Source organism: Ahaetulla prasina, chromosome 1, assembly GCF_028640845.1.
Source record: "Ahaetulla prasina isolate Xishuangbanna chromosome 1, ASM2864084v1, whole genome shotgun sequence".
NCBI classification, from domain to species: domain Eukaryota; kingdom Metazoa; phylum Chordata; class Lepidosauria; order Squamata; family Colubridae; genus Ahaetulla; species Ahaetulla prasina.
The window spans coordinates 177,693,201-177,717,560 of record NC_080539.1 but is presented as its reverse complement, the minus strand read 5'-3'; the positions used below and the strand labels follow the sequence as shown (position 1 = coordinate 177,717,560).

The following is a 24,360-nucleotide window of genomic DNA, read 5'->3' as shown; positions in this document are numbered from 1 at the left end:
TATTTAATATTTTTATAGTCCTGTCTGAACACTGCAAATAATCACTTTTACATGACATAGGCAGCCAAATAAATTTGATAAATAGTTCAATACTACTATTATAGGCTGCGATTATTGCTAGGCACGTTTTCCTAGCAGTAGTGTAATAATTCACACACACAACAGCTTCCTGCAGGAGAAACTGGTAGATATTAAATCTAACACATATTGTACTCTGCAGCCTATGAAGATTGCAATGTGCAAAAGAAGCCTCATAAAATCATAGAAAGTAGCAGGAGGAAAAGAGATTGCATCAGGTGTTCTGGAAATTAAATAATGAATACACTGTTGGGTATAACCAATCCCTATTTGTAGCAACCACAAAATGACCATTTCTGGGAAAGGACTTCTTTGTGGGGAAAAAGAGTTACTTCCCACCCCCTAAATATGTGAAGTTTCTTCATATACATAAATGAAGCATTATTTCCAGCTCAGCAAAATTGGTTTTCTATTTCTAAAATAACTCTGGATGCTGGAACTGAAAAGGAAAAACCAATTAAAGAAACTTGTTTCATTCCATATTAACAAATATAACCCTATACTAGTAAATTACTGCATTGCTCTTCCAATTTCATCAGTTTGAAATTATTCTGGTCTGGGTAATATTCTTATATGTGCCATTTAATTTTTCCTTAAGCATGAAAGCAGCATTGACTCATCAAATTTTCTCCAAAATATTTTTCCCGTTTTGAAATAGATTTGTACTAGCTGCTCTTTTATGACTTTGGGTATCACCACATTTTGTACTCCTAAATATTGCAAAAATAAATTGAATATAATCTTCATTTCTTCCCTCCTTAAAACACTTAATTAAATTGTTTCCTTGTTTATTGCGTGCCCTAGAGTAATAAATACCCTCTCATCTCAATTCAAGCAAAGAGCAAATGTACACATGGCTTACAGCCTCATTCCTTCTTCATGTTTTGTAGAGCTTTCTGGTCATATGTAAAATAATCTGAGCACTTCCTATGATGGGGAAGGAGCTGAGAGTTTGCACTTAAACATTTGTGTAGGCAGAAAGGCAAGCATCTCTATAGATGGGAAATAAATTGTCCACAAGATCCACATTAAAAAGTACCGGTACTTTAATTGTTTTGAATACATTGTAGCTAGCCAGAAGCAAATAGGCTTCATCATTTGAACAGAGCACATCTTTAAAATTGCTTTCAAATGAGCCTTAGTCCTTGTGGGAGGTAGGCAACGTATTTGGTCTTTTTCCAAGATAAAAATGCAGAGCTGTTTGCTGATGATGGCTATCAGGGCCACTTCATAGGCATGTAAATTACTGGGTTTGTATTCTCATTTTTGGTGAATCAGAAATAATTTCAGATTTCCAGCTGGAAATCTGCCTTTTAAAAGCTTTTGTCTTACAATGAAATTGCAAAAAAGCAATTGTTGAACTTTTCTGACTAAAAATCAAAGTATTTGTGACAATGTTCAAAAAAATCAAATGATTTTTCCACTTAAAATGTTTATTTGGGTGGAATGCATGATTCCCACTTTGGGCGTTAATTAGTTCAGAAACAGGAAACAGCATTTACACCCTTTTGCAAGACAGTAACTAATAAAATCATTTGTTGGACATAGGTATATAGAATATATTATAAGCCCTCTTGTCCCCCTACATATGCAATTGCTGTAACATAGCCAGATGTTTTTCTTTTTAAGATTATTGTCCTTCCATACTTAGTAGTAAAGTCCATTAAACTCCACAGGATTTGCTTTGTTTCTAAATAGGATAAGAGCTAGAAATGTCACTTCATATTTGATGATGCCACCTATTTCATTTGGGGAGGGGGGGCTCCCAAGCTCAGAAAGCACCAAAGACCCCACAGTCAGTTTATATTTGCTTTACGTTTTGCCTTCAGATAGAAAAATATGCATGTATCTTATCACGCTGAGAAATCTGCATATGTAATTTTTAAAAAATTCTGTTCAATCATGTCCGCCTCTCAGAGACTGCCTGGACAAGTCCCTGCAGTTTTCTTGGCAAGGTTTTTCAGAGTCAAAAACATAGGATTTGAATCAAGGTATATAGTTCCTTGCTCTTGTTATTTTGTTGTTGTTTTTAAAAAAATCAGTTCCAATAGGAAATCATTATTATGGAGCAAGAAAATGTATTTTCTATTTGGACAGCCATATAAATACTGTACAAAGTGAAAAGCATTCTTCATTTCAAAGTTGTACAATCTATAGGTGCACTCTAACCCATTTTATTTTTTTAACAGAATCGTTTTATTTATTTATTTATTTATTTATTTATAATTGAATTTCTATACCGCCCTTCTCCCGAAGGACTCAGCCATATTAAAATACATATATAAATAACAATATTTAAAAACAAATTAAAACCAAATATTTAATGGCCAAACAACTAAAACGGTCAAAGACCGATTTAAAACCCATTTAAAATACAATGGAGGTCCCCCTCTTGAATTACCCCTGCTGAACTGTTACAAATTCCTGTTACTACTTCATACTGACTTGCTTAGGGAGCTCCCATCATGGAGCTTTCTACATTATTTCTACAATTTCTACCATTGCCTCTGCTTGCTCTCAGGAAACAGTCAACCAACCACAATATTTTGCAACTTCTTCCTCTCAGAAGCAATCTAAAAACAGTGTTCTGGTAGGCAAATAAGTGGTTGAGAAAATCAGTGTTGATGCATTTGTAGAGGCAAATTACTGAGTTGGCAAAAGCTGTTGAATTATAGAATGTCATATTATTAAGCATAAACTTGTTACTCTTTCTAACAAAGCATTTTAGCTTATATTTTTGATAAAAGAATGAATCTGAAGGCTTCAATTTACCCAATGGAGGAAAAGACCAGGAAGATAAGATTATGCTAGCCAAAGACAATCAGCATATTTTTCTAAGGATAGCCTTACAGAATGTTATTTCTGGTTTCACTGCGAAGGTGGGAAGTTCAGAGGTGTTTCTGATATGCCTTCAGGATACCTAACTCAGATTAAGACCTAAGATTTTCCATCCCCTAGGCTTCTCTGAGAAGAGCAGAGAACTTGGCATTGGGAGAGAGGGAAGATCTTCTGCCTCAAGCCCATTTCATAGAAACTCAAGAATAGAACAGGAGAAGCTTCTACTGCCCTGTCTTGTTATGAAAGGGAAAGGCAGCAAGTGATGTTTTATTCCTCAGGCTTACTGCATAAATTAAAGACACCATCATTTATCAAACATTGTGAGAACAAATAAAAAGAAGCAGATTTTAAAACAGCATGAGCCCTATGACATTTGCGCTGCCTTGTAGAAATCTTCAGTAATCTTTAGATTTGTTTGCTTGTTTAACCCATTTCTAGGCAAGTTGTTAATCATCGTTTTAGAATAAGCCTTTACTAAGACTCCTCTAAAAATAAAATAACAATTCAGTCAAAATAAATGGCATTTCAAAATAGCAGATGGGAACAATTCATCCACATACTGATTGAAAAGGATATATCACCTTTATGGGAACCTAATAAAGATGCAAAAGAGCTTCACTTGCAGCAATGACTGTTCCTTAACTTGGTAGGAGTGGTGGAATGGACTCACAAGTGGTACGAAACATCTTTAGTTGCTTACCTTCTAGACCTCATGTTGTTTGAAAGGCTAAAAGTATTTTCTGAAAGTGAATCCAGAATTGGCATGATAAATGGGGACCAGAATATAGACATCCTTCCCTGTAGCCAGAAAGGGCTGAACAGCTGCATTTTGTATCTGCTGAAGGTTCTGAATTGTCCTTAAGGATAGCTCTAGTACAGTGATGGCGAACCTTTTCGGCACTGAGTGCCAGAAAGGTTGCACGGAAACGTCACTCATGCACACTCATCAGGGCTGCATTCCAGAAAAGCCGACCTTCCGGGTTCTAGTACGCATACGCATCCAATGATCAGCTGGCCAGCATGCATGTGCAGGCTGGTTTTCAGCACTGTCGTGTACAAAGGGATCACGATCCAGAAAAGCCGAGCTTCCTGGTTCTGGCGCGCATGCACACCTGACAATCAGCTGGCTGGCGCACATGCACACACCGGTTTTTGGCATGGTTGCACGCGCAAAGGACAGCTGATTGTCACGCATGCATGCGCGCCAGAAACCCGGAAGACAAACAGGCAAGGCTGCATGTGCCAGGTGACAAAGCTTCGCATGCCATTTTGGGCACATGTGCCATAGATTCGCCATCACGGCTCTAGTGCATTAAATACATTACAATAAGCAACCAGAAGTTATAAAGCATGGATCTACAAACCAAGGTAGGAAAGGAAAAAGTAGGTAGAAAAACAGATCTTTCTGCTAAATGAAGATTTTTAAAAAGCTATGGTGCTATACTTCCAATCTGTTTCTCAACCAACAGATTTATATCCTGAAATATTTCTAAATTACTTGCTTGATCAGATAAAGATAATACAGATTGTATCTACAACTCATTTGGATAGTTATTACTAACATCATCTTCACCTCTGGATTCTCTTTAAATTTTTTGCTCTCCATTTACCAAATAACTAGTTCTTCCCTAGTTGCCCATTTTAATCAGTAAACAGTGGAATGTTATCATCAGCATATTAATAAAGCCAATACTAATAACTTTAGGCCTAAACTCTTGAGAGAGTAATATATTCTCTAATGGTTTAGGTCAGTTGTTCATCTTTGTGATGATGTTAAGATTCTCCTAAAACATCTTGGAATTTTTAGGGATTCAATGCTCCAAACGCCATTAACAATAGAGCAATGTTCTCTGTCCACTTTGGAAATGAATAATGTATTTGTATTCAGAGTGGAGCTGTTCTATTTGTTCTCACAAAATGCACTGTTGTATTGTTCTGTTTTTTCATACCACTTATGATCTGAGTTTTTTCACTTCATTTTATGATTGCATTTCAAATAGCATCTGGTTGTACAAAATAAAAAAAGTACTAACTGTATTTTTATGCTTAAAATCCAATTGGAATATCTTGAGAAGCTTGTACACTGCAAACACAAGTATACTATGCAGTTTGCAATCTTTTTATCCCCTGAGATGGGAGCTTTTTATGATCACAACACTATTAGCATAAAGACAAGTGGTCACTCTTAAAATGAGATTTAATTCACTTCTATTCACATTTTGGACACCAAAGAGAATGTTTAAAAGAGTTGACAATCAGTGTCCTTATGCTGGAAGTCTAAAGTAGGTTGAGGGGATAGATCTGCTTTGGTTTGTTTATTTTATTTATTTATTTATTATTTATTTATTTTTGTCACAACAATATACACAAGCATTACACAAAATGATTATATAGTATATAAACATATATGAGGAAATATAAGGAAGTATAAGCATATATATGTAAGAAAAAACAATAGGACAGGAACGTTTGTGCTCTTATGCACGCTCCTTATAATCCTTTTAGGAATGGGGTGAGGTCAATAGTAGATAGTTTCTGGTTAAAGCTTTTGGGATTATGAGAAGAGACCACAGAGTCAGGTAATGTGTTCCAAGCACTGATGATTCTGTTACAGAAGTCATATTTTCTGCAATCTAGATTAAAGCGGTTGACATTAAGTTTAAATCTATTGGTTGCTCTTGTATTATTGCAATTGAAGCTGAAGTAGTCTTTAACAGGAAGGACATTACAATAGATGACTCTATGAGTTAAACTTAGTTCTTGTCGAAGGCGGCGGAGTTCTAAGTTTTCTAAACCTAGGATTTCAAGTCTGGTGGGATAAGGTATTTTGTTGTTTTCAGAGGAGTTCTTGTAAAATATTTCTGGACACGTTCATTTGTATTGATGTCAGAAATGTGGTATGGGTTCCAGATAGGCGAGCTGTATTCAAGAATTGGCCTAGCAAATGTTTTATATGCTCTGGTTAGTAGTGTAGTATTTTTGGGAAAAAAGCTACGCAAGATTAGGTTTACAACTCTTAGAGTCTCTTTTGCTATGTAGTTGCAGTGGGCTTTGGCACTTAGATCATTTGATATGAAAACTCCAAGGTCTTTAACAGGGTGGGGGTCATCTGTAAGGTAGTGTCCATCAAGCATGTACTTAGTGTGTAGGTTCTTTTTTCCAATATGTAAGACTGAGCATTTGCTGGTTGAGATTTGGAGTTGCCAAGTTTTAGACCAAGCGGTTAGAAGATCAAGGTCTTTTTGAATGGTAGATGTATTGTCGGTGGTGTTAAATAGTTTGACATTGTCAGCAAAGAGAACACAATTACTTGCGATATGGTCACAAAGATCATTTATGTGTAGTATGAAGAGTGTTGGTCCAAGAACGCTACCTTGAGGAACGCCACTCTTGACAGGAACAGGATTTGATAGAGCATTGCCAATTTTGACCACTTGTTGTCTGTTAGACAAAAAAGCAGTTATCCAATTGTGAAGGGGTCCTGAAATGCCATAGGATTTTAGTTTTAGGAGAAGTTTATCATGTACTACTGAGTCAAAAGCTTTGCAGAAGTCTATGTAGATTGTATCTATTGCTTTGCCCTGATCAAGATTTGTAGTCCATATGTTTTTGGAGTGAAGCAGTTGTAAATTACATGATAATTTTTTTCTGAAACCAAATTGTTTATTAGAGAGTCGGTTGTTTATTTCTAAGTGGAAGGTAATGGATTGGTTGATGATTGATTCCATTGCTTTGCAGGTGACGCAGCAGAGAGAGATTGGTCTGTAATTTTCAACTAAGCTGGGGTCTCCTTTTTTGAAGATTGGGATGACTGTGGCTAGTGACCAAAGTTTGGGAAGGGAACTGGTCATGAAAGCTTTATCTAAGATTATGCTTAGGGGTTCTGCTATATTAGTGGAAAGTTTTTTTAAGAAGTATGCACATAGTCCATCAGGTCCAATAGATAGAGATGGTTTCAAGTTATGAAGAGCTTTTCCAACATTATCTTCTGTGAAATCTATATGTGTTAAGCCGTCATACTCATTGCTGGTACGATTTGGGAATGTCGGATATGTGTCATCACTATTAACAAAGACTGAGCCAAAGAATGTGTTAAAGAGGTTTGCTTTAACTGTTTCTTCATTTTTTTGTTTTGTTCTGCAACCAAACAAGATAGACACAGACTTCAGAGGATAATTAGAACTCCAGAAAAAAACAATTGCTACCAACCTGCCTTCCATTGAGGACCTATATACTGCACGAGTAAAAAAGAGGGCTATGAAAATATTTACAGACCCCTCACATCCTGGACATAAACTACGCACCAGAACAACTAGACACAAGAATAGTTTTTTCCTGAATGCCATCACTCTGCTAAACTAATAATTCCCTCAACAGTCAAACTATTTACTAAGTCTGCACTACTATTAATCTTCTCATTGTTCCCACCACCCATCTCCTTTCACTTATGACTGTATGACTGTAACTTTGTTGCTTGTATCCTTACGATTTATATTGATACTGTTTCCTGATTGCTTATTTGTACCCTATGACTATCATTAAGTGTTGTAACTTATGATTCTTGATGAACGTATCTTTTATTATATGTAAACTGAGAGCATATGCACCAAAACAAATTCCTTGTGTGTCCAATCACACTTGGTCAATAAAATATTCTATTCTATTCTATTCTATTCTAAGAGCATATCCCACTATTTGAGCATATCTCACAAAGGTTTAATACCTTTATATACCATTCCAGAGATAATATGATTTAAAGATGTGAATGCACTATTGAATTATATATCAAAAATGTGAAACCATCACTATAGAAATATTACTGATTTACAAAGCATGGGGAGACAGAAAAAATAATTAAATTTCAATATGGAAAGACAACATCTCAAAATTAATCTGATATATGTTTACTTTCTATTTTTGAATTAGCTATCTAATAGCGTAATTAAAAGACTGATCAATTGTTATTATTGTTATTATTTTTTTAAAATGTTATTAAAATTTTCAAATAAAACAATAAAAAGATAATACAAACTAAAAATAAAAAGGAAGTTGAGAAAGGTTCTATCTGTATCTGAAAGAAAATCTCACACTTCCAAGGAAGCAACTTCAATCATGACAAGAATAATCAATTACATAATCTCTTCACTTCCTCTTAATTAACAAACAAAACTCTTCATTCTAGAATTCATCTCCTAACAATAGACAAATCAAATAAATAGCATCCACTCACAATCCAATTATTAGCAAAAAACAAACAAACAACCAAACAGCTCTAAAATATTAACATTAGTTAACATATACAAGTGGAGGAGACAGTATTCCAGCTGAGCTATTCAAAATCTTAAAAGACGACGCAGTAAAAGTGCTACACCCAATTTGCCAGCACATTTGGAAAACTCAACAATGGCCACAGGATTGGAAAAGGTCAGTTTACATTCCAATTCCAAAGAAAGGCAATGCCAAAGAATGTTCAAACTATCGCACCATTGCACTCATTTCACATGCTAATAAGGTTATGCTTAAAATCCTACAAGCTAGGCTCCAGCAGTATGTGGATCAAGAGCTACCAGAAGTACAGGCAGGATTTCGTAGAGGCAGAGGAACTAGAGATCAAATTGCCAACATACGCTGGATCATGGAGAAAGCTAGGGAGTTCCAGAAAAACATCTACTTCTGCTTCATTGACTATGCTAAAGCCTTTGATTGTGTGGATCACAATAAATTGTGGCAAGTCCTTAAAGAGATGGGAGTACCAGACCATCTTATTTGTCTCTTGAGAAACCTGTATGTGGGTCAAGAAGCAACAGTGAGAACTGGACACGGAACCACTGATTGGTTCAAAATTGGGAAAGGAGTCCAGCAAGGCTGTATACTATCACCCTGCCTATTTAACTTATATGCAGAACACATCATGAGAAAGGCGGGGCTAGATGAATCAAAAATTGGAATTAAGATTGCCAGAAGAAATATCAACAACCTCAAATATGCAGATGATACCATTCTAATGGCAGAAAGCGAAGAGGAACTAAAGAGTCTCTTGATGCAGGTGAAGGAGGAGAGTGCAAAAGTTGGCTTGAAACTCAACATTAAGAAAAGTAAAATCATGGCATCCGGCCCTCTCAATTCCTGGCAGATAAATGGTGAAGAAATGGAGGTAGTGACAGATTTTATTTTCCTGGGCTCCAAGATCACCACAGATGGGGACTGCAGCCAAGAAATTAAAAGGCGCTTGCTCCTGGGGAGGAAAGCTATGGCAAATCTAGACAGCATACTAAAAAGCAGAGACAGCACCCTGCCAACAAAAGTGCATATAGTCAAGGCTATGGTTTTCCCAGTTGCAATGTATGGTTGTGAAGTTTGGACCATAAGAAAGGCTGAGCGCCAAAGAATTGAGGCCTTTGAACTCTGGTGCTGGAGAAGACTCCTGCGAGTCCCTTGGACTGCAAGGTGAACAAACCGGTCAGTCCTAGAGGAGATCAACCCTGACTACTCTTTAGAAGGCCAGATCCTGAAGATGAAACTGAAATACTTTGGCCACCTAATGAGAAAGAAGGACTCACTGGAGAAGAGCCTAATGCTGGGAAAGATTGAGGGCAAAAGAAGAAGGGGACGACAGAGAACGAGGTGGCTGGATGGAGTCACTGAAGCAGTAGGCATGAGTTTAAATGGACTCCAGAGGATGGTAGAGGACAGGAAGGCCTGGAGGAATGTTGTCCATGGGGTCGCGATGGGTTGGACACGACTTCACAACTAACAACAACAACAACATATACAAAGCTCAATATTCCACATTTCAATTCTTAGCTATAAGCAAAATTCCTTTTAAAAGGCATAAAATAGTCCCCAAATCCTAATGTAAACAAAATAAAAGAAAGGCAAAGTTTAACATACAGTAATAGAGATTATTTCCCCTTTACAAATGCAAGTTGCAATACACAACATTATTCCAATTCTAAATACCAGAAGTTCCAGAGGAAACCACTCCAAATTGCATCTTATCTCATTCAAATATATTCAACTCTAAACAATAGAGAAATACACATTTCAGGAATGTAAAGCAATCCCAGTATCCTCATACAAATAAAAGATTTGAATTTAACATAAGAGATAATTTCTCCTTTAAAAAGACAAATCCATTTTAAAAAGTCAGATACAAAGCTAGTTTAAGTACTATAAAGTTAGGAGACTTTATAGTACACTAGTTAGTTTACTTTATTGATTAGCCCTTTGGCCATATCAAAGTGCACAGTTCCAATAACAAATTATTACTAAAATCTGATAAAAACAGTTTAAAATAGAATTGGATAAAATATAATTTAGAATGGAACTGGAATAAAATACGATTTAAAATGAAATTGGAATAAAATACAATAATAATTTAAGATATAGATGAAATATGATAAAATTATATTTTGGTGTCACCACTACAATCTACCCCAATCAGTCCCACATATGCAGATCTCAACTGAACCATTTTGCTTAAGTACTGTGCTGTGTTAAATATTATTTTCAGATTCTGGCCTCACATAAATAAGTTGTTTTGATATGGGGATCCCAATGGGTCATTTGTTTGGGTATATAGATTAAGGTACCTGTCTCTCACCCTCTTATACAGGCAACAATCAAATAGGATGTGAGCCAGATCTTCTACCTCTGCCACTCCGCAAATGCAGAGACGTCTATTATAGGGTATAGAATGGAATCTTCCATATGTGACCATTGAATCTTGCTTGCCTAAATATCTCCCTAAGATGTTTTGGCAGTTATAACTTTAAAATAGCTGTCTATTTGAAAAGTGGGTCATACAGTAACTATAGGGGAAAATACTTAAATATCTTACTGTATTAAGTGTAAGCAAATCCAGTGTACTATATTTTACTAGGCAAGATGTCAGCAAGTCCAAAATACGCCACGCAAAATAACAATATGCCCTATTTTATCCTTGGTCAAATAGGTCGATTTTGTATTCCATTTTTCCTATAACAGAAAAATTCTTTCTATAATTCATTTAGATAATTATTGATTCTTGTTATAAATTTCTTCAGTACTTTAAATGGTCTCTTTTTGCATCCAATAAATAATTATTTCATTGCTCTCTGGGGTTAAATTTTTATTTCCTTCTTAATTTTTAAAGCCTCATCCAATTTTTTCTTTGTAACTGATGACAAGTTCTTATTTAAAGCCTGGTTCATATTTTTCTCAGGTAAATTTTGTCACATATCTTGTTCTGTAACATCTTTTTTCTGGGAAGAGACTGTTTCCAAAAAAGTACGATAGCTGACATAAATGATTCAAAGTCTGATTGCGATCCTGGTGGAATTCCCCAAAGATATTTCTGAATGCCATTGTAAATTACTTGTTTTATCAAGTTTCTAATATCAAGAACCATTTTTCTTTCCCACAAGCAGGCATCTATTCTTTAAAAGTAGTTTCAAGGTCATAATATTCATAATCCAATATTCCAATGTTTTCTGAAAACCTTTTCTTGTTTTTTGTTGTTTATTCTAAATTCTCAAGGATCATAAAAGTAGATCTTCATGTTCTTACATTAAGGACTGAAGGCACTTCCCAGGTATTTCCAACTTTGTCATTTTGAAGGTCTCTAACTTCTTTGAAGCTGTTCATATTGTAGGCAATTTCTAAAGAAGGCTAGCAAGGGAAGAGGGTTAACTTCTTGTCCTTTGAAAAGGCTCCATTTGCCACTGGAGCAATTATGACAATTTCTCCTGAGTTCCTATTGCTCCCCCCCCCCCCGGCTGCTATTTTGCAATTTCTTTGCATTATATTAACATAGCACACAAATTTATTTACACACACACACACACACACACATACAAGCAGAAAATGCTAAGAATAGCTGAGGAGCACAAATGGCAACTCCTGGTTGGTCTAAAAATGCCTCCTGTCACGTATTTGCAATAGTACTAATCACTTGTTGACAAAGAGATTGGAGGGTAAAAGGATGAATTCCAATGTTCTTCTGAATCCTTCATTAAAACCAAAGTTGACTGGATACACAGATGCACTGGTTAAACAGATTAGGGATAGGGAATTGCAGATGTTGGCTCTCTGGTTAGAACCCTTAAATAGGGACCATCTGCAGATTTTGTATTTGGTTGCACATCCTATATTTTCAATGACTCATTTTTCTTTTAACCACTTATTACTGTCACTGATTTGAATTTTCTGATTTGTAAACTGACCTAATTAATTAGTAGATAAATGGACTCGGAGAGGAATTTGTAATGGGTCTGTTGTAAAAGATGGGTTTGTTGTAAAAGAATCTTAAATGGTAAAATATTATTTATTATATTATCAACTAATAATTGCAAAGGTATTAGTATTGAAAAGAAGTACACAATCATACAAAATGTAGCCATTTTGTATCAATTCTCCCTGCAATAATTGTATGACTTGCCATTATATATTCTATTTTTAAATGGGAAAAGGATATTACTACACTAAGTTGTAAAGGCAATTATTGGGCAATTTAAGTTAAGGCATTTATCTGCATGCTGTCCCTATGGACTGCCCAACTCATGTCAGCAAAGGGGAGGTGACATCAGGAACATAGTTATGTTTGCCAGGATTTATCTAGCAAAATATGGCATGCATCAAATCCATTAGCCAGTGCCAGCATTTTTCTGTCACTGGCTGTGTTGGAGCCAGAAGCAAAACATATTGTCAGTTAGTAGCTTCTGCATCCTTTGCTATCAGACCATTGTATCAAGATGCTGATTCACCAGATAATCGTTTATGTGAGACAGAGGATCTATTATGTTCTGCAACCAACTGTAGCCCCCTGTCTTGCTGCTTTGACAAGAGAGAAGATCTCCAAGTGATGAGAGGTTATATTTTGTTCTGTCATATGGTGCTAAGAAGCAAATAAATAAAGGACAGGGGAGGTGGGGAGCTTGTAATGCTTCCTCAAATAAGAGGTGCATCCAGGGACCAGATTGTAATCAGTCTGTTGCAAAACAGAGGAATTGTAGATTCAGCATTGTTGACTGAGACTTGCTTTAGGTCTATTGAATTGGCTCCCAATTCCGCTGCCAAGAATGAGTGAAGAAAACATTGATGAACACACACACACACACACACACACACACACACACACACACACACGGGGAGGGGGGCGGGAAGAGAGAGATGGAGGGAAATAGAAAGAATATGTTTTAAATTGTTTTATGTGGATTTTATTTAAATTGTTTGATGATTTTGGATCTGTCTTCCTATGTCAAGAGTACTGTAGGGTCATTGTAAAAATTATTCTTAGCATCTGTTGGATAAATTTGGTTAGATTTGCTGAGTTGCAGGTCCCATGGGACTGACTGTGGCATAGTCTTGCTTAATTAATTTAGAGGAGTTTGAGCCTGTTGGTCCTGAAGAAGTGGACAGGTTTCTTGGGGATGTGAGTTCTTCCAACTGTGCTTCAGATCCATGCCCATCATAGTTAGTTAACAACTTAGGGGAAGTGACACATCAGATCTAAGCAATGATGAATGGTTTTTTTTTTTGTAGGAGGGGACAGTGTCACCTGCCTTTAAGGAAGCAATGGTTCATCCCCTCCTGAACACACCATTGTGGCATTCAATTGTGTAGACAATTTTCATCTGATTTTCATCCTTCCTGTTTTAGGGAACTTTGTTGATAAAGTGATAGGCTTGTAGTTTTAAAGGCCTTGGAAGAAGTGGATGAACTAAATCCGGGGTGTCAAACTCATGTCACAGCGTCATCATGTGACGTAACGGGACTTTTTTCCCCTTCACTAAACCAGGCATGGGCGTGGCCAACATGTGATGCATCCGGCCCGCAGACAGGGAGTTTGACAGCCCTGAACTAAACCCTTTACAATTTAATTTCTAGTTAGGATATAGCACCAAGAAGGCATTGTTCACACAGGTAATGTCTCCATACTAGGCTAGCAGTTTTCAATACCATAGATCATGGCATTCTTCTAAACTATGAGTTATTTTAGATTCCTCTTTTGTTTAGCAAGAGCAGAACTTGTGAAAAGACAACAAGATCCTCAGTGGAAACTATTTTCCAGAAATATGAGTCAGAGGGAGAAGACAATGATAGTGAACTATGGTTACACAAAGTGTTCATGTTTCCCTATTCATTGATTCAGTTTCTCAAACATTACTCTGTCAATATTTACATCATTTGCAAATTAATGACTCACTATTCTACAATATTGCTATTTAAAATTTGTGATGATAAGTTATATTATTATTATTATTATTATTATTATTATTATTAATTTGTCAAGCATATATGAAAAAATACATATAAGTATAAACATAACATATAAACATATAAATATAAACAGGTATAAGTATAAACATAAGAAATGAGTACTAATAAATGGGAACAGTAAGACAGGGATGGTAGGCACACTGGTGCGCTTATGCACGCCCCCTTACAGACCTCTTAGGAATGAGGTGAGGTCCATGGTAGATAGTTTAAAGTTAAAGTTATGGGGGTTTGAGGATGCAACAACAGAGTCAGGTAGTGCATTCCAGGCGTTGACTATTCTGTTGCTGAAGTTGTATTTTCTGCAATCGAGTTTAGGGAGAAGCATATGAATATATAACATGCCCCCCTTTTCAAAGTCTTAAAGTATTCTATTTAGGAACAAGCTATTTAGAAGTGACCTTCTAAATAATTGGATGTAAAGCAGACCAGTCTAATTCTTCAATTTAAGTGATTTCCTCTGAGGGGCTATCAATTAAAGGTTTGCTGACCTCAGTAAAAATAAATTTAATAGTTAAAGTACAGTTGTAACTAAATGAGTAAAATACAGGAAAAAATATTTTTCTTGATAGTTGTGTTTGTAAGGAACAGTTGATTTGGGAAGGTCCTGAATTCAACGGTACATGACAAATTATGAAAGGATGAATAAAGAAACTCAAATCGTCTATTTGGCGAAAATTACTCAGCAAATTAGACAAGCTGGTACTTGGGTCTATAAAAGAGATACTGAGGTTTGATCAACTCTTTATGGCGGATAAAATTCTACTTTCCAAACTCTGACTAACTTCATATTCTTTGGATTACCACAATTTTTGAAGTAGAAACTGGCTATTTTTGGATCTTTGCTGAATTTGAGATTTGTCTCTCCAGAATTTTTTTTTTTTAGAAAAAGATATTTCTTCTTACCTCTTTTTTATACTGATAATGTTATTTATTTATATTCAATTTCTATATCCACCCATCTCAGTCCTATTGACTTTATGCTATCTTCAGATGAAAATGTATGTTATCTTCAGATGAATGGAAGTAAATACTTTGAATCTATAGCAGAAGCTGGCTGTTTAACTGAGGACACAGACCAATGCCTTTATAGACCGTCAATGGTCTCCATATTGGAATGCCATATCATGGAATAAAATTTAAATTTTTTTGTGGGTTTGTAAGTTATAAAAAGCAGCCAATTGAGTCTTTTACATACAAAGGTACAGAGAGAATAAAGCCAATCTAAAGCAGGAATTCTCTCACACCGAGTGCATAAATTTAACAGAATCCATAGACCTCATTTGAATGAGCAAATTAGCAAAGCAATTCATGTGGGGTATTCCCTTTTATTTATATCCAATAAAAGGGAATGTCACATATGAAGCATTAAACTGATATAATTGTCTCAGCTATCTTGAACTGTTGTTATATACTATTACTATTTATATGTCATCAGAATATGCCTGAGCAAGGGGACTGAGAAAGGTATAGTATGTAAACAGGACAAGAGAGACAGTGTAGGGCAGGGGTGTCAAACTCACATCGTCACGGCAGCATCACGTGACGTATCAGGACGTTTTCCCCCTTTGCTAAACCAGGTATGGGCAAGGCCAGCGCATGACGCATCTGGTCTGATGGCCAGGAGTTTGATAGCCCTGGTGTAGGAATTTAGTGTGAGGTAGACTGGCAACAAGCAACCAAGAGTCCCCTATGGTTCATATTCAACATTCAGGTTAGAGGTTCCCTAAGCATGCTCTGTTATAAAGACTAAAAAACTATGCATGATTACTTAGGAGGAAACCTGTCTTGTTTTATTAATTAAGCCCAATTAATTAAGACAGAATCAAATGCTACTAAAGGCTATGGCTGGCCAATTATTTGGTTCATTTGTTTAATTTAGAGTTCCCTACAAGATTGTGGGTGGCTAAGTGGAGCTAGAATAGCACCTCATATCTATACATACATACATATCTATATGTGTACTCGCATACATATGTGTATCATATACAGACACATACCATTTAAAAAAAAATTCTTGAACTGAACCATGAAGAATTATCTGTTAAAGGGCCAAAGAATTGTTTTAGGCTGAAGCTTTATTACAGAAAGCCAAATGTTCATATATGGGAAAGGTTTTAAAATAAATGAGCCCAGGAAATGTTTACATATTTCTATGTCATATAGTTTTGAATAGGAATCTTATATAATCCTCACAGTTTATTGCAGTTTGAAAGTAAACAGATTGAAACAATGTTGCTCCATGAATTGTTATCCTTTGTGGTTACCACAGGAATAGTTTATTTTTTAAAAAAACAAAGTTAAATTAATTGAATTGTTGCAAAGGCATTTGTTTGTTTGGCTTTCTTGACAAGATTCTTGTGCTAGGACAAAGAAGTTTCCCCGCAGTTTCCAACTTCAAGAAAAAGCTTGGAAAATTGAACTTCTATTAGCAAATGCTTTGCCTGAGATACCAGCAGACCTCTGGAGAATTAGGCATACTAGCAGGAAAATGTACATGCCCAATTGTCCACAATATTCTCCTAGCTCATTTTTAAAATTTCTTTTCCTTTGCTTGCTGGTAGAGCAAACACAAATGCAGTAAAGGTAGTCCTCAACTTATGACTGGTTGTTAAGCAACTGTTCAAAGTTACAGCAGATCCCCCCCGCCCCGAAAGTACTTATGACCCAGTTCTGATAGGTCTCACGGCCATGTGACATTTTGGGCACTCAGCCACCAGCCTACATTTAAAGCTGTTTGCAGTGTTCCGTGATCATGTGACTATGATTTTTTGCCTAAAAGCAACATATATTTCAGCAAAAATCTCTCTTAATGAACAATGGGTTCACTTAACAGCTGTGGAACTCAGTGGCAATGGAGTTCAGTTAATGACCAATGAGTTCAGTTAATGATCAATGAGTTAATGACCAGCACATAAAATGTTGGTCACCTGATGATCCCTTTTATGACTATCACAACTTAACACTGTAATGGGCAGGGGAAAAGGTAGGAATGGTTAGCATATATAATAGATATATCTTATGAGTGGAGGAAATAGTAGGCCTCTCAACACCAATTACAGAAGAATCCCAGGTAATGCCTTATGATTTATGAGTATACCAAGGGCACCTGGTTGACAAGGCGAGAAAAGAACGCTGGATTAACTAAAACTTTGATATGTAAACTTTCTCATACCTGACTGTAATCAAATGTTAAAACAAATTATTGAATGAAACAGATCAAGGTGTTTACTAAAGTGACCAAACAATTTGATGTCTCAGTAAACACACCAACATAGCGATTTATTTATTTATTTATTTATTTATTTTTATTTATTTTGTCACAACAGTATATATAAGCATAAGCATGAAAGTAACTATATAATATATAAGCATATATATATAAGCATAAGCATGCAATAACTATATTAATTCGATATAATGAAAAAAAACAATAGGACAGGAATGGTAGGCACATTTGTGCTCTTATGCACGCCCCTTACGGACCTCTTAGGAATGGGGTGAGGTCAATAGTAGACAGTTTTTGGTTAAAGCTTTGGGGATTTTGAGAAGAGACCACAGAGTCAGGTAGTGTGTTCCAAGTATTAATAACTCTGTTACAGAAGTCATATTTTCTGCAATCAAGATTGAAGCGGTTAACATTAAGTTTGAATCTATTGTTTGCTCATGTATTGTTGTGATTGAAGCTGAAGTAGTCTTCAACAGGACGGACATTGCAATAGATGATTCTATGAGTTAAACACAGGTCCTGTTGAAGGCGGCGGAGTTCTAAGTTTTCTAAACCCAAGATTTCAAGTCTGGTGGCATAAAGTATTTTGTTGTATTCAGAGGAGTGGAGCGATGTCTCTAATGTCTGCAGTTCAACCCATAGTAGTCAGCTCCCACAGCTATAAAGAGGGAGTGTCCACAACTAAGACTGCATCATCTACGGCAGAGGTCTCCAACACTTGCGGATTGGCAGGCCAGCTGGAGGGGGAGAGGGGAACTAGGCTACGTGAGCAGAGGCCTGGCACACATGCATGCGAGAGCCCGCCAGTGCGCCATTTGCACAAGTTGAGCTGTGTGCACAGCCAGCCACTCACATGGCAATTTTGAATAGGCCACAACCCAGTAGTGGGCTGTGGCCTGGGGTTGGGGACTCCTGATCTATTTATTTTATTTATTTATTATTTATTTATTTAATCATATTTATATACCGCCCTATCTCCCAAGGGACTCAGGGCGGTTTACAGGCACTAAAAACAGATAAATAGAATATAAATACAATATAAAACATTTAAAAAACTTATTCTAAAGCCCGTCCAATTAAAAATAGAAATAAAACCCAATTTAAAACCCAAAATTTAAAATCTAGCTCAGTCCTGCACAATTAAATAAGTATGTTTTAAGCCCGCGGCGGAAGGTCCGAAGGTCCGAAAGCTGACGAAGTCCGGGGGGTAGATCGTTCCAGAGGGTGGGAGCCCCCACAGAGAAGGCCCTTCCCCTGGGCGTCGCCAGACGACATTGCCTCGCTGACGGCACCCTGAGGAGACCCTCTCTGTGAGAGCGCACGGGACGGTGGGAGGTATTCGGTCGCAGTAGGCGGTCCCGTAAATAACCCGGCCCTATGCCATGGAGCGCTTTAAAGGTGGTCACCAAAACCTTGAAGCGCACCCGGAAGGCCACAGGAAGCCAGTGCAGTCTGCGCAGGATAGGTGTCATATGGGAGCCACGAGGGGCTCCATCTATCACCCGCGCAGCTGCATTCTGGACTAACTGTAGCCTCCGGATGCCCCTCAAGGGGACCCCCATGTAGAGAGCATTGCAGTAATCCAGGCGAGACGTCACGAGTGCGTGAGTAACCATAAATCTATGTGATTTATTGACAGTGAGAGACAGTAAATAACATAATACATATAAATTTAATACATAAGATTGAGCTGCACATTTCCAGAAAGCAGAATACTATGTTCCAGTGATTTTTATGGAAGATCCTTACTAAATGTCTGCATTTAATAACCCTGGGGTTTTTATATACTTCACATACAACTACATTTTCCAAGAAATTAGCAATAAATTTCATGGAATTAGAAATCAAGAATTTTAAAGGAGAGTGTCATTGGGGATTTTTTTTCTTCTAAAGCAGAAACGTTCCTCACACATTTTTTGTTATCAACCAAATAAAATAACATAATCTAAAATATCAAAAGATTTTGACAGTTTTTATAGTTACTGGCAAAATGTGCTCTGTGTTTATTTTTCTCTGGATATTGTCAGCCTTCCCAAGTAGACCAGACAGTAAACATGACCAGATGAGCTAATTCTATTTTATTGTAAGGCTCCATTAACAAAATCTTCCAAGTCTGAAAGTACAGATCTCCTGCTGTCTTCTTTACAGCCCAAGAAACGGTGTGTGTGTGTGTGTGTGTGTGTTATCCCTACAAACTGTAGTACAGCCCTGGGTCATGTGAAGTGGAAATTTTCTTGTTGAAGGGTGAAGATCCTCTAATACTCCAGACAACATTTTGGTTGTTATGGTTGATTCATGATTTACCCAAAGAGACACTGTTTTCTTTGCAGCTCTAATTAAATTTTTAGGCTTACCTAGCTGGGTCATTTGATCCCAATTCGCTATTCCGATGACGGATTAATCACCATATATGTTACAGTTGCTTGCATCAGAACTTTGCATGTTTCACAATGTTTTATAATGTTCATAATGTTTTAATAATACAATATTTTATATCATTTTAATGCATATATATAATGCTTATAAGGTTAATAAGGTTTTATAATGTTTTAAAATGTGATGGTTGTATTAATGAAAAAGGGAAGGTGTTACAGTGGTTATGTCTGCAGTTTTGGCAGGATTAGTTTGAGATGTATTCCCTGCCTCTCGAGGAGTTGCCTTCAGCTGCTCCTGTGAGGTATTTCCGGTTCCTGTCATATGTAGATATATACCTGTAATGATGGCTTGCTGTGCGTCTTTCTTACAATTAAATCTACTTGAAACAATATACCCCTGACTTGGTTCAGTGTAACGGACATTGGAGTAGGAAAACATTATTGTATATCATGTTGCAAAGATAAAAATTAATTGTGACAATTTATCCCATTCTAATCAGAACAGGCAGAATGCTCAGAAAAAACACCTGGTGAAATAATATATGAACTGCAACTTCCAATGCAATTGTTTTGAATTTTCTATTCTAAGGAACACAAGATTTCTTCTTCAGGGAGGGGTGCTAAGTTGTATCTTATGGTGCCAATTCCTTCTGCTCCTGCTGTTCTGTATGTCTCAAATTTTACCCAGAGAGCTAGGGACCTCAGACTAAATTTGAGAATGTATATAGTCAAATAATATTGACTATAGCCTATTGATAAAACATACATTAAACTCTGACTTCCACTAGAATTAGTACATGGACAGGCAGATAAGAAATATCTTAAAACCCTGTTGAAACTGATCTCACTCCAGCACTGATCTGTTGATAAATAAGCCTTTCAGAACTGTGGCTCAAGTCTTTATAACAGAAACATCTGTATACGAGCCAGCACATGAACAACAACTTCATTCAAACTGGGACACAGAATACAATCAACCACTGAGTATATTAATTGTGTTCATTGACTAACACAATACAGTGAAGCTGCTGTAGGTCTTTCAAGCAGAAGGCTCTTCCAAATTATTAGAATTTATAAATCTGCCTAGGGATACTGTCTATTCAGTATAGAAATAAATGAAGTTCCTTCCCAAATGTAACTGAAAAGCTCATTACTATTATGTACACAAACTTTGCAGATTAAATAGGGGGGACATTGTTTGTTTTGTATATGAGGAAAAAGATAATGAACATAAATCTTAAGTCCCTGTCCCTTAAATATGCTATTCAGCTCTACTTATCCTTTTGAAGGTTTCTGTTCCACATAGAAATGTTCACAGCCTCAAGAAGAAGAGGCTAGTATTTTGTGTGTGTAAATAAAAAAAGGAACTTTCCAAGATCTGCAATGAATATCCCATATTATTCCAGTCATTAGTGCAAAGGTACTATATATACAAAATAGACATAGCCTCCTCCTTTCCTACTGTGCATGAATTTTAATATTCCTAAATTATTATCAATGAAGAACTATATTTTCATTTCAGATTTCCCCCAAAATTAAAATTTAATTTTTATTAGATTCTGAAAACAAAGACTGAAATATGAAACTCAGCAGGGGCTCTGTGGTAGATAAACTTTCTAATAAACTTTAAAAAGACAGGAACATATTATTATTTAAAACAAAACATAATAGGCAAAGGAATGCTTTAAATATGCTTTTGGTTTGAAGCTGTATGTAAATTATTATGCTCTATTAGTATTTATTGGTTCTAATGATATAACTAATGATAACTAATGATACATGATATTCATATACACTTTGTGGAGAAAGAGTAATATGTGTTAGACAATATAAATTATAGCTGACTTTAATTTTTGTATCTGGGTTAGGAATTCAAATTGCTAGGTCCTCAAAACTAAGCAGAACTGACCTTAAAAACACAATGAGCATTCTATTCACCATAGAATTCCCTGCTATAGAGCAGCTCTCAATATTTTTTTCAGCAAAATAATTTCATAGCACTGTAACTATTTTCTAAGAAAACAGGAAATGTTTTCAACTCATCAGTGAACCAGATTTTTAAAACAATGTGTTTTATGTAAGAACCATTTGATTAATCACTGAGAAAATACATTTTTCTTACCACTCAGTCAGAACCAAAAACGGAGTGCATTGCTATTAAAATATTAGAATTATGTAAAATGAAATCAAGTAAAAAGTCTACAGCAGTGGGCGTATAACCTGCATTCTATCAGAAGATATGATTATGATTATAACCTTATAATCCAATGATCCAACCATCAGATTTGCTCATTGAGATTATGGGAGTTAAAATTCAAGACTTCTGAACAGGACTACTTGGTCTGTCTAAATCTACTACTAGAACATGGTATTTTATGTTAGACAATGTTTCTATGCAATTTTAAAAACATTGAATTTGTCTAACCTATTGTTTTTGAAGTATCTTTCTGTTGTACATAACAGTCAGAGGAAGAAGGGTGTGATGAGGCCAGAAACTTTGAATACAGGTAGTCCTTGATTTATTACTGTTTGTTCAGCAATTGTTTGAAATTATAATGGTGCTGAATGAAGGGACTTATGATCCCTGTCCAAAGTTATAGCCACTGCAGCACTCCCATAGTCACATGAACAAAAATTAGTTCTTGGCAGTGTTCCCCTATCTTCTCCCCTATCCAGCGAGGTCCCTGCAGGCCCTGAGCTTGCTGCCCAGCCTGCTGGATCCCACCCCCCATCACAGCTTGTTCATTTAGCTTTTCATAGATTTCCTTTAGGAAGCAGCCAGTCTGCCATGAAGTCTCCCTACACGGTGATTACAAACACCACCCTGGAAATAGGTGCCATTTTGGGAATGGCTGCAATGAATTGCTGCCTGCTTCCAGGATGGCGCCACATGGAGATCATGTTTAGGAAGGACAGCTGGCTTCTCTGCCTCACTAAGCAATAGAGAGGTCATGAGCACCATCCCAGAACAGGCACCATTTTGGAGCAATCAACTTCTTTATGACCACTCTCCAAATGGTGCCTGATAAGTTGATTGAACCATTCTTGAAAGTGGGAGGGAAGGTGTGGAACTAGTGGGGTGAGAAGCAGGCCCGGAGCCTGCAGAGACTTAGCAGGGTGGGAAACTGGCTCAAGACTGTGGGGACCCAACAGGATGGGAGGCAGAGCATAGGATGCCTCATGGGGTGTGGGAGGCCCTGGGAGACCATGTGTGAGCTTGGGAAGTGCTATAGTGTGGGCCTGGGCCCATACTAGGCCTCCCAGTGCCTCCTCCACCCCCTAGGCAACCCATACTCCATTTAATGCCCTACACTGGCATTAATAACCAACTTAATGACCACAGGAAAGCAGGGATTGTGTTCATTAAGCAAGGCAACCCCATGGGTATATTGCTCAATGACTGCCACAACTTACGAGCATAATGGACAGGTTTCATTATGATCATAAGTCAAGGACTATCTGTCATTCTGATTTTGGCAACAGTGATGAAAGATGAATGCTCAATTCTATTCCTTATTTAAATTTCTGCCCACTAAATCACACACTTTTGAAACTTATTTTTTCATGATGCTCATGAATCATTCTTATCAGGTACTTAGAATCATCAATTTCAGAACAATTCTGAACTTTGCAATTATAGCCATATTAATCATTTCATAAATATGTCAGAATTGCAATTTATTTTATTTTTGTTCCTTAAGGGTAAATAATGTCTGTCTGCAAAAATGTAAAATCATATTGGATTCAATACAATGGATGTATTCAATTTCTCTCTCTCATAACCCTGTTAAAATATTGGAAGCCAAACCACTCATACTGTCATTTGATCTAGTTGCTTAACTGGCTTAATTTTAAATGGGTTAATCAAGTGATTTATTGACAAAATTTATAAGTATACTGGAGCATATTTTGAGTTGGCAGAAATTTTTATCTTAAGAGAACTTAACCTTTAAAAGGTGTAAATTCTGGAGTATAATAATTGTTATTATTTTTATAGTGTAATCAAGATTGTGGTGCTGGTTGGAAGATTTATCTCATCTCTTTCCAATTCTAGGCCAAACAATCTGATGAGAAAATTAGCCAGTGATGCACAGCCTAATGAATACTATGATGATATAAATGCATCACTTAGCCTTGCTTCACAGACAAATGTCTGATCTTAATTAGAATGTCAATTTTGCTGATGACCTTTGAATAAAATTTGACAATTGTAACCATTATAAAAATAGCAAGAAAAAAGAGCAAAAGGGGGCCAGAAAAAATAGCTGTGATGTAATCATAGTGAAAGAGGGGAAATAGGTTTGTCAGGACTATCTTAGCTCCCATAAATTTCAGGAGGAATTAGTTGGAGTTAGTTTTCTTTAAATAGGAGTCTCTTAGGAGTGCTTTGAAAATAGAGCAGAGAAAAACCATAATAATGATGATGATGATGATGAAGAAGAAGAAGAACAAAAAAGAGGCATGGGATGATAAAACATTATATGGCCAGTACATAAAAAAAAAAAAATAACCGGTAAAGCAAAAAGTTGAAGAAAGAGACAGAGGGGTTAATTCTGATTGCACAAGACCAAGCCTTAAGAACAC

At 36.5% G+C, this 24,360-nt stretch overlaps 1 pseudogene; it reads left to right on the top strand.

Annotated features, from left to right (window-relative positions):
• Positions 1-13,575, top strand: part of LOC131197204 (uncharacterized) — a 52,039-nt pseudogene extending 38,464 nt beyond the window's left edge.
• The last annotated feature ends 10,785 nt before the right edge of the window (positions 13,576-24,360 follow it).